Here is a 15,152-nt window from a genome sequence, read left to right as displayed (position 1 = left end):
AAAATATATAAAGAAGAACAGAGTAGAAACTTTAGAATGAAAAAACAAAACAAAACACCCAAATCTTGTTACCTAGTCAATGGAGGATGCATGGATCTCCTGGGAAGGGGAAATAGAAGAGATCTCCTAGTTGGACTGGGGCAGGTGGTCGTAGGAACTTGAGGGATCTGGTTACTGGGTGGGCAGAGGGCAAGTGTGCTGAGAGAGATGACTAGAAAGGGGGTTCTTCATGGAATTGGGCAGAAGCCTGATACAAGGGAAACTTCCAGGAGTCTACAAGGATGGTCCAGCTAAGACTCCTGGCAGTAGTGGATACATAGCCTGAACTGGCCATCCCACCTGATGGTGACTGTCCAGGTTGTCAGCACAGGACCTTCATCCAGTAATGGATGGAGGCAGATTCAGAGACCTAAGGCCAAACATTGAGCCTAGCTCAGAGAATCCAGCTGAGAAGAGGAAGAAGGGATTATAGGAAACAGAGGGGTCAAGAATGTTGCAGGGAAACCCAGAGAAACGACTATCCTGGCTCATGGGAGCTCACAGAGTCTGACCCAACAACCATGGAGACTGCATGGGACCAACTTGGCCCTCTGCATATATGTGACAGTTGTGTAGCTTGGTCCATATGTGGGACTTCTGGCAATGGGAGCAGGCGCTGTCTCTGGTGCTTTGACTGGCTCTTGGGAACCTGTTCCTCATGCTGGATCGCCTTGCCCAACCGAAATACAGTGGGGAGGTACTTGGTCTTAAGGCACCTTGATAACCATGCTTTGCTGAAGCCAATGGGAAGCCTACCCCTTTCTGAGTAATTATAGAGGAGAGGTGCATTGAGAGGGGGTGGAGGGAAGGAGGGAGTAGGTAGTGGGGGGCTGCAGTTGCGATGTAAAATTAATAAAAAAGAAAAAAACACTAAACCAATAATAGTAATATGAAATTCAGTGGGTTGGCTCAATAACAAGAAGGAAGTGACAAGAAAGAACTTTGGAGCTGAGAAATAGAACCATAGGAATTACCAAATTTAAATAATAAAGAGAATTCAGACTGAAGAAGGGAAAATAAGGAAATATGTAATGGGCCATATGATGGTTTAGAGATTTATAGCATAGTATAATCCCTAGAAATGCTGAATGTTGTCTCAGAATTTTGTAGATATAATTAGGTTACAGAACTTGTCCAAGGAGAATATCTTGGGTCATTCACAGAGACTTTTACTATTTTTACTTCTTTAAACATAGTGGTTGTAACATAAAGAGGCAGAGGAGATACAATGACAGCAGCTATAGGTCGAAGGGATCCATAGAAGTGTGTGTAAATTAAAGAACACAGGTGACCTTCAGGACCAGGGCAGGGAAGAGGCTATGCCCTAAAACCCGCAGAAGGAAGAAGCCCTTCCCACAGCCTGACTTGAGTCGGTGACACTGCTGTCCGACTGGCCCAAACTGAACAAGTCCATTGCCAGGCACCACACGTGTAGCTGTCTGTTACATCAGGCACTGGAGACTAGCACACTCTGGAACAAGGGTAACATATCTAATAATCACGCCTCAAAGACATGGAGGGAAAAAAGAAAACAGCACAGGACTGAAAAACTGGTTAAAATTTGATTGATGGATACTTTCCATGTTTTAGAAAAGACATAAAACTCAAGACTTAAGAAACAGATTCAGAATATCATACCCCAAGTAAAGGAATACTTTCTATGGGACATCAGGGTGAAATCTATGAAAAATGGAGCCAGGATCCCTTTTAATCAAGAAGATAATGATACTTTTTCTGCAGGAGAAATCCAACAAAGATGGGGTAGATTCATCATCAAAAACCTTTCAGGCACAAGGAGGGCCATAACACTTTTTAAGTGTTGTGATATGAGAATTATTAGCTTAGAACACCATCCAGCAAAAAATTCTTCAAGGCAGACAAGAAAACAAGTTGTTTTTAGGAAAGCAAACAATTTTTATTTTGTCACTAGAGGATTTGACTTGCTCTCAAAGGATAGCCTTAGTCACAATAACTGTAAGGGTGTAACAGTGGCACATATACCTTAGCAGTAACCAAGAACTCTCTAATTGGATTTAAGACCCACTCAACAGGAGGAAAACTGTGCCTGGTACTGGAAACCTAGCTAACTAGCTACGATGGATAAAGTCATGGATGTTGGAGAAGAACTTACAATCACCACTTTACTAAAATAGCATCACCCTTAACTACATTCTAAATATTTGTCCTTATACATAGGTAAGTGAACTCCTCACCCCTCATCAAGGAAATTTATCTTTGCAACATACAGAGACCATTGTAGAAAACTGTAACTAATCAAAATGCAGAGCTGTGGAGCCCAGTCTCAATGGATACATTTATAAAACACTCCACAGCTAAGGCTCAAGGAACATTAGGAAGAGGGGTTTGGAAAGACTCAAGGGCTAGAAGATCATGGAGTCTGCTGCGAGATTGTCTCTCCTAGTATCATCAAAGACTAGACACGTAAAGTGTCACCAACATGATTACCCTGTCCTTGAGCTGAACAAGGACAATAACAGACATGGAGAACTGTAAGCACCTAAGAAATGCTGGAAGTGGGAGAAATATTCTTCCCCAGGGAGGATCACATCCAAACAGTTAGCCCTGAAAACATGCATACAAGTAACATTATGCAGGCTGAGCAGGTTATATTTAGAAATATACATGTATATACATATATTCATGTGATGACAATTAATGAAAAAAGAGGCCATGATTTGAAATAGTAAGGAAGAGTACGTGGGAAAGTTTAGGGGGAGGGAAAGGAGAGGGGAAATAAAAAGAATTGGTAATCTTCTGTAACTCTGTATTCAAAATTAGGAACACAGTAAATCTCTTTGGGAAAAAAGAGAAGCCTAAGAAGTTCTCCAAATTAAAGGGAGTACTAAAAAGATAGTGAAGAGTTAAGGACCCAACTTCAGATCCCCAACAGCTATACAAAAATCCAGGCATGGTCATGTGTATCTGTAAGAGACAGTAGGATCCTTAGAGTTCGCTGGCAAGTCCCTCTGGCTAATCTGTGAGCACTGTTAGTGAGAGACCCTGTCTCCAAAGACAAGGAGATAAGGTGGAGAACTCTCCAGAAATCTAGGAAGACACATCAACTTCTGGCTTGTACAGACACATGTGCACACATGCATAAACAACAAACAAAACAGAAATACAGATCTTAGAACATAAATGATGATTTAAAAGAACATGGAAAGCAAAAATATGGCGAAATAAGATATATATTTTGCTGTCTTGAACTTTCTAAATGAGATTTCACAGTTGAAGCATACACTGTGACACTCTCTGAAGTGTTAAATATATGCAAAGGAAATTGTTAATGTAAGTAAAAATGAGATATGATGTAGAGGGATGTGAGTCTTCTATACTTTACTCAAACTTAAAAATTATAGCAATAAGCATTGGAATATTCTATAAATATGTAGTGATTAGCACAATCACTAAAATGACTATAACAATCTGTGTTTTCAACATTGTACCCACAGAAAAATTAAATTCTAAAAGTGTCCCAATAACCAGTAGAATGGCATAAAAATCACCTGAGGAAAAAAAGAACAAACAGAAGCTAAAACAGTAGACTGATGGGTGGATATTTATAGTAAATATGAATGGCACAATAAACAAATTAAAAGAATAGATTAGCAAAAATGAAAAAAATGTGTACCAACCATGTTTATCTATAAAGACCCTAAATAGTATATAACAACTTAAGGAGGTACAAAGTATGAAGACGGAAAAAGAAATGTGACATTATCAAGTAAAGTAAAAAAAGTATATATTAATATCAGTAAAGTAGAGATCTAGGAAAACAAAATTACCAGATACAATAAAGAATGTTAAATAATGAGTGAAGTATCAATATATCAGGAAAGTTTAAGCCCATAAGCGTGTATGCACCAAATAACAGTTACAAAATATACAAATCCAAATGAATACAAGTTAAAGGAGAAATAACTGTTAGCATTGCACATTTTTCATCAGTAAGACAATTAAGAGAATTCAATAGAGATTACAATAATACAATCAACCAAATGTGTCAATAGATGCCCCAGTGGAAACAGTCCAATCCATATTTTTTTACAAACATGGACCATACACCAAAATGTGTCACACAATCAGACATAAAATAGGCCTCAAAAGAGCTATTGGCATTTTTTGGCTTCTAGGACATGGAATGCCAGCTTTCTTTAACGTTTTCATTCCTGGTGTATTGATTAACACTCCAGGGCAAGTCTCATACCCAGGAATACACAGTCAAGAGTTAATAAAAAATTATAAAATATAAGCATCAACAAAATTAGAAGAATGGAAATCATACAAAGTATGTCTTCTGACCATCATGGATAAAATGAGAAAGCCAAACCAGAACAATATTAGGAAATCTCTAAGTCCAGGAATGCAGTGACACTTCTAAATAACACACAAGTCAAAGAGGAAATAACAAGAAATTTACAGCACTAAATGCACATAATTGAAATATAGAAAATAAATTTAAAATTAGTAACTAATGTTTTTCTCACAAGAATTATAAAACATGAGCAATATAAACTCAAGGAAAGAAAAATGGAAAAATTATTATAAAAGCAAAAATCAGTGAAACAAAAACATACTGAAAAACAACAGAGAAAAGTAAGTGAAGTAGTATGTTCTTTTACAACATAAATAAAATTGGAACAACCTCTCATAAGGCTAAAAGAAAAGAGAAAACACAAATTAACTACATTTGGAATTACACAAAGGGTATCACTGCTGATTGCAAGAGACTATTAGATCTGAATTATTCTACGTAAATACACTTGATAAATTACATAAAGTGGACAAATTTCTCAGTAATTTAAATTTCCACAGCTAACACAGCATGAACAACACTAGAATTGCACAGTGAATAATATTGCCTTATTGATCATCTTACTCCATCCATACCATGAAGCCTTAACTCTGAGCATTTCAGAATGTGATGGTACCTAGAGGTAGGTCCTCTGAAGAGCTGTTTTGGTTAAAATTTAGTTGTTATGGAAAATCCTCATGCAATGTAATGCATGTCCATATGAGAATAGGAGACTTTATGAAGAGAGCCCCAGGCTGCTGTGTATAGGAGAAAAGATCTTGTGAGGAAACAGTGCTAATCAAAGAGAGAGACCTCAAGACCCAAATAAAATATTGACAACAGCTTGGTCTTGGAGTGTCAGCCTCCTAAACTTTGATCTTTCTCTTTTCATTTCTTTCTTTTCTTTTCTGTCCTTTCCTTTTCTCCCCATCTCCCTCCTTCCTCCATTCTCTCTCTCTCTCTCTCTCTTCTCTCTCTCTCTCTCTCTCTCTCTCTCTCTCTCTCTCTCTTCTCTCCCTCCCTCCCTCCCTCCCTCCCTCCATCCCTCCCTCCCTCCCTCCCTCCCTCCCTCCAAGACAGAGTTTCTCTGTGTATCTCTGGCTGTCCTGGATATCTCACTCTGTAGTAGACCAGGTTGGCCTTGAACTCAGAGATCAGCCTGTGTCTACCTTCCAAGTGCTGGGATTAAAGACATGCACCACTACCACCTGGCATGAAGATTTTTGTGGTAATTACACCACTCAGTCTATAGCGGTTTCTCTATGACAGCCCTAGTATAATGATGTAGGTTGTATTTTCTCACTGCTGTCATCAAAAACCTGACAAGAAGCAACTTGAGGGATGAAGGGTTTGTCTTGGCTCACAGTTTGAGGCTATTGTCCATATACCATGAAGCCATTGTGTCAAGAGCTCAAGGCAGCTGTTCACATTATATCCACAATCGGGAAATAGAGAGATATGAATGCTTATGCTTGGCTGACTTTCTCCTATCAACTCAGTGCTGGACCTCAGCCCATGGAATTGTACCTCACAAATCAAGGGTAGATCCTCCCATCTCAGGTAACCTAACCTAGATAATCCTGCTCAGATCTGTAAAGGTTGTTTCTTGAGTGATTCAAGATCCTGTCAAGTTGGCCATCAATAAGCACCACATAAGTATTAAAATGATTGATTTCATAAAGTCTGTTAGAAGAACACCCCCTCTTACTCAATTGGCTCCAATGGAGAATTACACTAATTAAAAAAAATGAATAGCAATTATAAATATTTTCTTTCAGAAAATATCAAAGAAAGAAAAGCATCCCATCTAATTTATGAAGCTATTGTTCTCCTGACACAGATACTAATGACAGAAATCACAAAGAGAATAATGCAAGCCGATACTGGTCATGAATGTGATGGGAATAAAAGAATGTAGAGGTGTGTTTTTTTTGTTTTTTTTTTTAAGTCTCATTGTATCTTGTTTGCTGGACATTTGACTCATGTCCCTAGGAAGCCTTTTCTTTTCTGAAGGGAAATGGAGGAGGAATGGATCTGGGGGAGAGGGGAGCTAGGGAGGGACTAGGAGGAGGAGGAGGAGGAGCTGGGAGGAGCTGAGGGGGGGAAATTGCAATCAGGATGTGTTGTATGAGAAAAGAATAAAAAGAAAAATGGAAAAGAAAGAAACCAACGAGGAAAGACTGAAACAATGAAGAAATGGAATGTGTCCTTCACATAAATAGAAACACTTGATTAATAAATAGGATTGTCTATTTCTGTATTTTAGTTTATCATGGCTTTTGTCTTTATTTTTGTGAATTTCATGCATATATGCAATGCAATATGATACAAACCCCAGTTTCCCACTCCACGTTCCCTCTGACATGTCAGCCTCAGAACTTCATGACTTTTTTTTTTCTGTAACTCACAAAATTCAGTTACTGTTGACCACATGTGCATAGAGGTGTGGCCATCCACTGAAGCATGGCAAACCAATCAATGGCCACATCTTTAAAAAGAGTAATTCTCCATCTCCCAGCAACTATCAGCTGATATTAGCTCCTCAGAAATATATGATATGGAGATTGTCAGATTTTTTTTGGGAGGAGGGAAGCAATACACACAAAGAATTCTGAAATTTGCATGTAAAAACAAGAAACTAGAGTAGCTGAAGAAACTTGAGAATAAAATGGGAAGAATCCATCTGAATGATTTAAAGACATGAAAACATAGTCAATAACATTAGGCATTAAGAAAATTCAAATGAAAGCCACAGTAAGACATCACTACCTCCCTAATGTAATGGCTAAAATAGATATAACAATAACAACAAATCTTGGTGAAGGTTCAGAATCGGTCCCTTATGCATTATTGTTAACAGTACAAATTAATCTTGGAAGAGTTTAATAGTTTCAAATGATTAAATACAAGTAATACCTGGTATTTTTTAATCTCAAAAAATAATACCTATATTCAGACAAAGGATGTATTTGGATAGTCACAGTAGTTTTTACTGTAGTAGCCAAAAACTAAAAAAAAGTCAGTATTTTTGGCAGTTTAATGCCTAAACAAACTATGTTGCCATGTATGCCACAAAACACTACTACTCAATAAAAACTGGAAAGCTTTGGAGACATATTCAATCTACACAAATCTTCAGAGAAATGTATTGATGGGTATACAAGCAAACCCTCAGGTCCCATCTGGTGTAATTCTATTTATATTGCCTTCCCAAAATGGCAAAATTGTAGAAATGGAAAATAAGTTACTTGCTTCAAGGAACTAAGGAAGGGAGATAATTGGAATAAAGTTGTTATGACCATGTAGGCACAACAGGAGTGAGCCGCATGATGGTGAAATCTGTTTGTCATTATATCAATGTCAGAATTCTTCTGCAATACAGTGTTATGGTTTTGCAAGTTGAGGCAAGATGTTGAAAGATTGGGGAGATAGGCAATGGGGTAATGGGTTCTTTTTGTATTACTCCTTACAACTCTAATTGCTGAATTATCTTAATACTAAAAGCTTAAGCTAAAATGTGAGTTGCTTACATTCTAACTATGCATGTTATATCTGTCAATAAAGAGGACAGTCACAGAATGAATTGAGATTTTACATGCATTTCTTTTAATAACTAATACGTGGTAGCACAACAATTTTGTCCATTTTGGTGAAGCAGCTAGATATACACATAGTAGTTTTGGTTTCTATGTAATGTTGGTATACTCAAAGAAGTTCAGTAGACACAGGCTTTGTATTCTGTACAGTCTTTGTATTGTTCTTAGCCTACAATGGCTGTCAGATAGGTCATTTGATGCATTCACTCAAAATTAAGCGTCTACCATTATTCCCTGACTAAAGGCACACCTGCTGGAAAATAATGGCAGCATGCACTTCACAATTGGTTTACCTTTTACTTCTTTGTGGAGGTTTTATGTAAGAAATACTCTATTAATTAATGGTTCTCAACCTTCCTAATGCTGAGATTCTTTAATACAGTTCCTTATGTTGTGGTGACTCCCAACCATAAAATGATTTCATTGCTACTTCATAAGTAGTTTTGCTACTGTTATGAATCATAATGCAAATATCTAATATGCAGGATGTGTGATCTGTGACACCCCAAAGGGTCATGATTCTCAGGTTGAGAACCACTGGAGTCTAGTTGTTAAGTTCTAAAACATAGATACTAATAAATCTACCTTTATATTAAATAATATATGACATTAGATGAAGGGAGCTCACTAATTTTATGTGGTACCATTAGATACATCCACTCAAATTTTATTTTGTTATAACAAGGATATGATAGAATTGTGTTTTTATTATGTTTTTTTTTGGGAGGGGGTTAGACATGGTCACGTAATGTTTTTTGACCAACAAAATATAGGAATTGTTCAGTGTCACTTTCTGGTGGAAGACTTTACAAATTTGCAAGCATTTAAACATGGTCTTTATGTGCCATCATAAAACAGAACAATATTCAGGGATTTATAAGTTTGTATACTTGAATGAGGACAATGGAGAATAGAATCTCTCATTGATCACAATGAATTCTAATATTAGCAAAAATAAGTCTGTGTCATTTTCAATCACTGATATTTTGTGGATATTACTACAGCATAATTGTGCTAATTATTTTATATTTGATATAGAAAAGCCTACAATAGGACACTGCACTGTAGCATTAAGCTGCAAATTCCATATACTGTACTATTCATCAGTGTTATCCATAGTGTTGCTTACTCTAAGACATACAAACTACAAACAAACCCATTGAAAAAATCAAGTCTTGTGTATTTTTACCTACAGTGAATAAATTGCTTATGGTAAATGTACCTATTATAAATAAATGAAAGCCATAGTTACTCTATGATACCAGACTTTGTATAAGGAGAACACACAAAGTGATAATGTATCACATTCTTCCAAGGGATACATACATCACTGAAAATAAACTACCACTTTAAGCATTTCCAAGAATTTCAAAGAAGAGACACAAACACTGCACATGTTCAGCATGCATGAACTCATGCTTGATGTAAGTCATTATCAGTTGCTCTTATCATTGGATGCTAAGCAAAGACCTTTGATTGCATTACCATGTTTAGCCAATTATCATTTCTCTTTGTTAATGATATATTCCACAGAATTAGGTTAACATTATTTGCTTAATATTCAAAATCAGTCAATTTCCTCTGCTTTTTAACCACAACAGTTGCATTGATTTATGTCAAAAGGTCTCAATGTAAAAATTAGCAAGGTCATTTTCATTGTATCAAGCTAATTTAATGGAAGTTTTTGTGTTGTACTCTATAGTCTCTTTGCAGCGTTCAGTCTACACAGACATTGAGGAAAATGGTGTAAGTGATGGTGAAGTCTGAGTTTATTCATAGTCATAGAAGCTCTAGATATTTTAGATATTTCCCAAATAATTAGAAATGCAAAATGTCAGACTATTATATTGAGAACATTGGTGTTTCCAATATTCAACTGATCATGTTTTAAATTTAAACATATACAAAATATAAAATGGGAAATTTCTCACAATCTGGCACTTATCCCTTCTTATCCAGGTATTCACACACACACACACACACACACACACACACACACACACAAACACACACATATATATTCATTCATATATATATATATATTCATATATGTTCATATATATATTCATTCATATATATCCATATATATTCATTCATATATACTGTTTTATACATACTTAACTGCTTAAATTTTAAATGTGAGGCAAAATGTGTTAATACAAAAAGCATTGTTTTCTTTCTGTCAAATTTTATTAAAGGAAATAATTGAAGGAAAATATTAGGAGGAGTCATGTTTCCCAATACTGATGGAAACGGACCCTGGAACCTCAAAACTCAAATGTGAAGATCATGTCTAACTCATTGACTGGTCATGACTATTGTTCTTATGCTTCAACTTCCCTTCTTTAAATAAAGATAGATAATTACAATAAATGCAGACATTATATGGCTATTTTGTGATGTGAACATCAACTAATTTACAGAGAGCCCATAGAATAATATTCATCTCATAGAAAATGTTTAATAAATGTTGTCAGTATTATGTTTGCTTTAACACAAATTCTCTCTCTCTCTCTCTCTCTCTCTCTCTCTCTCTCTCTCTCTCTCTCTCTCTCTCTCTCTCTCTCTCTCTCTCTCCTCTTTGCTGCCCTTGGCCATTTCAGCAAATCTTAGGGGCTAAGTGATGAATCAATTACAATCCTATTTGAGACATTTTGTGACCTTAACCACAACCGAAAAAGAAAACCACCATTTAGTTTGAGAGCACTTGTTTCTGCAAAAAAAGGAAACGACTGTTGTTCATTAAACCTACATAGCTTTTTGGGGATGGGGTAATAACCCAATGAAGGGTGCAGTTTCTCCACACGCTTTGAAGAGCAACAGAAGGTGCTCTGCCTTCCTCCACCGTGTCCACAGGGGAGAATGAAGGAAAGGTCAAATGATAACCAAAGGGAGACTCGTGTCTCTGACTCAGAAAATGATTCAGAAAGTTGCTCGGCAAGCACTGCAGAAGGAAGAAAACTGGACTTGATCAACACTTGGCACGCCACTCCTCTACAAATACTGTCACTTTTCATTTATTTCTGGGTCCTGTTTTGACTTCCAAAACCTATCCAGGAATCCTCTAACACACATTGTCACTCAGTAAACATTTCAACTTCAAGACAATAATTTATTTAACAAGATCATTTTTCTAATGATCTTGTTCAAGCTGTATCTTTGATGGGCCAGGGCTCACATATCAACCTGCTCCTCCCAATGTTCAGTGGTCACTCCTTGGTCCCTACCCAGCACCAGGCACAGAGGGCACTCTGCTGCCCATGCTGAGGCAGTTCCAAATCTTCACAAACCAGGGAGGTGGGACAGTGACTGGAAAGTCAGGTCAGAACCCCACATGAGATAAAAGTAGCAAGAGAATGTAGTCTCTGAATTAAGTATGAGTAGCCAGAAAGCTGGAACATTTTTGAATCAGTTAGGAAAAGACACTGATAAGCATCAGAGGACTTATACCTTCATAACAAGCAGCCTTGCAGATAAAGATTTTGCAAATCTCTAATGTTGTGTCAGGACTTTTGAAAAAAAAATCTTATTTTTTATTTATATTTTATTTTATTTATGTATTTATTTTGTTCTGTTTTCCCCTCCCCCCCCTGCCAGGTTCATTGGGTTTCTATAACAGATTTTAGTCCAGTGTTTTTAGGCGATTCCTAAGATGGGGACAAGTCAGTGGTCTCTGCATGTACATCTGCTTCTCGTGCCTTTTCTTGGGCTCTCTTCCTTCTGTTTGCTTGCTTCGTCCCATTCTGATGTGTTAGTTTTTGTTTTATCTTATTTTGTCATTATCCCTTTGAGGCCTGATTGTATTCTAATAAGAGATGGAAGGGGGGATAGATCTGGATGGGAGGGGATTTGGGGGAATGGGGAGGGGAACACGGAAGGGAAACCAAAATCAAGATATATTATGTGAGAAAAAAATTTACAATAAAATGAAAAAAAGTTTAAAAAAAGGAAAATTCAATTTCAACATCACAACATTTGCTCCTGACATGCAATGCTCTGACCACAATGTTGTGTTCCAGTGGTTCACAAATAAACATCTAGACATAATCTAAGGGTGTGCAAGGGCAGGAATGATACCCACTGGAGAGCTGGGCTATATCTCATGTCTACAGATCTTGTTTTCATGATCATATAATTCAGTTGGATTTTAGGGTCTTTACTTATAAATTTGAAAGTGTGAGTTTAAAATTATGCAAACTGAATTTAATTCAAGTGAAAGGCAAGAATGAGAGGCAATCCATGAATGTCAAAATAAGTTGGAATCTTGTTATGTGAAGAAGCAATTACATTTACTTTAAAAATAACAGATGAAGACTTAAGAGAGACATCTGTCCTCAAAAGTGTATCTTATAAAAACTCTATGATAACGATAAGCTCAAATGAGGAGTAATTCTCTAAACACGTGAAGCTGGGCTTGAGCCCACAGAAACCTTTCTTTTCATCATGGTTCATTTCAAACAAGTGGATATGCTTGAAAGTATGTGGATTTAGAACTAATGAGAAAACTTGGTTTCCATCTTCATTTTTACATAATTATGTAGACAGTACAGACAACTGGCTAAAAGACCAGTTATACACAAATGCCCTCAGAATTCAGCCTCTCTTTTTATCAGTGGCAGTTGAAAGAGAATTGCATAACCCTTTTTACTTGGGTGCCCAAACCCCTGTCAGACTGATTGCATTAAAGATAATGGAACTTATTAAAAATTCTGCAAGACGAAAATGTATTCTGAAGAAAACCATGAACAAGAAAATCAAGTACAGAAAATCTATTCTTTAAACAAATAGACTGATAGCCCAGGAGGCTTATCCTTAATTGTAAATAAACACAACTGGAGCCACCTACTTGATGATAGTTATGTTGGTGATAAATCTTAACTACTAAATTTTAATATTGTTGTTACACGCTGCACTGATCTATAATAATTCTATGAAACCTGGTGAACTGTGTGTCAAAAGTAAACTATTTAATGCAATGGATACTGGCTATAATCATGGCATTAAAATTATAAAGAATTAGTTGTCCTTAGTGTACCCAACGAAGGGGTTCATCTTCAGGAAGTTTTTGGTCACTGATCTAAAGCTAAAATGGGCCCTGACGGGTAGTGACGATGCAACCCCTGGGAAGCTGTTTTGCCTGGACATCCTTTATGAAAAAAGGTGGTTACTGTAATACAGCCTACCTCTTATGCCAGTCAAAGAATTAAGAAAAGTAGTAAACTAAACAACACCAAACTGTTTAAGATGTGGAGACACTGAAATGAGCAAAGTAAATATAATAATTAATAATGATAATAACTACATACACTTCAACAATATGAAGTATTTCTGTCAAAAAGACACAAAACCGCAATAAACGCTAGTAGTGATGAGGGGGTAAAAGGAAGCCTTTAATGCAAACCTCAACTCAAAAGCTGTTTTGGAGCAAGAATAAACCACTGGGGCTATGCTTTATCACTAGTATACATCCCACAGCCGGCCTCAAGTTCCATCCTTATCTTCCCAAAGCCACCATGTCCCAAGGCTGTCCAAGAGCAAAATTATGAGGTCAGGCCCTAATGATACCGCGTCCCAGCATGCCTTTGCCAGCCTCCTCTGTTTGGCTTTGGGCAGCTGACAGAGTCCTCTCCCTACCTTCCACTTTGGGTACCAAAATGAACCTCCCAGCTGCCCTCTGTCCAGCCCAGAACTCTAAAGTGGGCAACAGGCTAGGAAGGCTGAGGCAGGTGGGGAGCCCCGCAGTCTCTACTGTCCACTCGTGCTTAGCGCTCCGCGCGGCCCCGCGCCGCACTGCAAAGCCCGCCCCACGCCGCCGCGGGAGAGACAGGCTCGCGGGTTTCCCGGTCAACCCCGGCCTCCCCCACTCCCCGCTAGACTTTCCCAGCACTGAGGCTGACATCCCGGGCGGGGGTTGGCCACGCCGCCTCCCCGAATCACAGCCCACGACAGCGACCCCGTGGGCAGATCCCGACGGAACACCTCATCCCGCGGCGATGCGCGGGGTACTGTGGGCAGCCCTGGCCTCGGGTGGGCTGCAGCGCGAGGATCCATCTGCCACGCGCATCCCACTGCAGCCGCCGCCGCCGCCCCGCGGGCCCAAGGCGCCGCCCCGCCGCCCTGGGAGATGCCTGCTGCAGTCGCGGTCCCCCGCACACGCCGGGCGCGGACGCACAGGTGGGAACCCCGCGAGTGGGCGCTGGGGCGCAGCCCTTCCCCGCCGCCGAGGCTCCAGACTTTGCCCGGCGTCTGCCCTTGCTAGGGCGCCCGGTCCCTGCGCAGAGGCGGCTGCGCGTCCTGGCGCCTCCCGGGCTCCCCGGCTCCGGGTGAGGGACAGTGCCACAGCCGAGTCCCTGAGCCCACTCCTAGCCTCGCACCCCGACTTTCTGGACCCCCAAGCTTTCCTCCACCCCAAGCCGTCAAGGAAGCCCGTCACCGTGCACACACACCTTGCAATGGACGGGCGCCTGGGTCACCCACTCGCCAAACTCTTAGAAGGTGTCCATCGTCTGCAGGGAGGTGTGGGCCCGGAGTGGGAGCCGCTCTCTGATTATTTAGTAATGTTGGAAGTGCCGGGTCCGCTGCCAGAGTTGTGGGTCATGTGGGCACAGCGGAGGCTGGCTGCTGCCTGTACCAGGGTTTCCTGAGGATCCTGAAGCTATGATCTCATCCTCCTCATCCGCCTCCCCCGCCCCTCTCCACGGACGCGCACGCACAGCACACACACACACACACACACATACACACACACACACACACCCGCGTGCACACCCCCGCGCGCGCACACACTCACACTGTGTGACACTAGCCTCTTCTCTGGACCCAAATATTTCTCTTGGGAAATACAGTGTTTATACTCCTCATTGAAAAAAAAAAAAGAGAAAACCCTTCCAGATGAAGATTTTTCTCCTTCAAAGCTTGATTTATGTGCTTTGTTTATTTCCTACAATTTTCTACCCTAGCGTACAGGAGTTTGAAACAGCGTCCGTATTAAAATTAAAAATAAGCATCCCTTTATATTGACCCAGATTTTGACACGAACCCAAGAACTCAAACAATGCAGTTTCCATTTAAAACAGAGACAAGAACACGCCAGGCTTGAACATGGAATAGCAAGTACATCTTATAGTCTGAGGTGGTTTTCAATCCCAAGCTGCAAAGATTTCCCAAGCATTACCTCATTTATTTACAGAGCATCTTTGCAG

At 39.3% G+C, this 15,152-nt stretch overlaps 1 protein-coding gene across 4 annotated transcripts in view; it reads right to left on the bottom strand.

Annotated features, from left to right (window-relative positions):
* Dtna (dystrobrevin alpha) overlaps positions 1-14,626 on the bottom strand; it is a 358,974-nt gene extending 344,348 nt beyond the window's left edge. For 2 of the 4 annotated variants that reach the window (XM_037196986.1, XM_037196985.1), the window contains exon 1: positions 14,397-14,626. The gene's annotated coding sequence lies outside the window, so the exon portion shown is untranslated. The remainder of the gene's footprint in view (positions 1-14,396) is intronic. The other 2 variants (XM_028887703.2, XM_037196999.1) reach the window with 2 other exon arrangements.
* Positions 14,627-15,152: the final 526 nt, after the last annotated feature.

The sequence above is a fragment of the Peromyscus leucopus genome, chromosome 19 (genome assembly GCF_004664715.2).
Source record: "Peromyscus leucopus breed LL Stock chromosome 19, UCI_PerLeu_2.1, whole genome shotgun sequence".
Classification (NCBI taxonomy): Eukaryota; Metazoa; Chordata; class Mammalia; order Rodentia; family Cricetidae; genus Peromyscus; species Peromyscus leucopus.
Note: the sequence above shows the minus strand (reverse complement) of the source record. Positions and strands in the feature narration are given on the sequence as shown.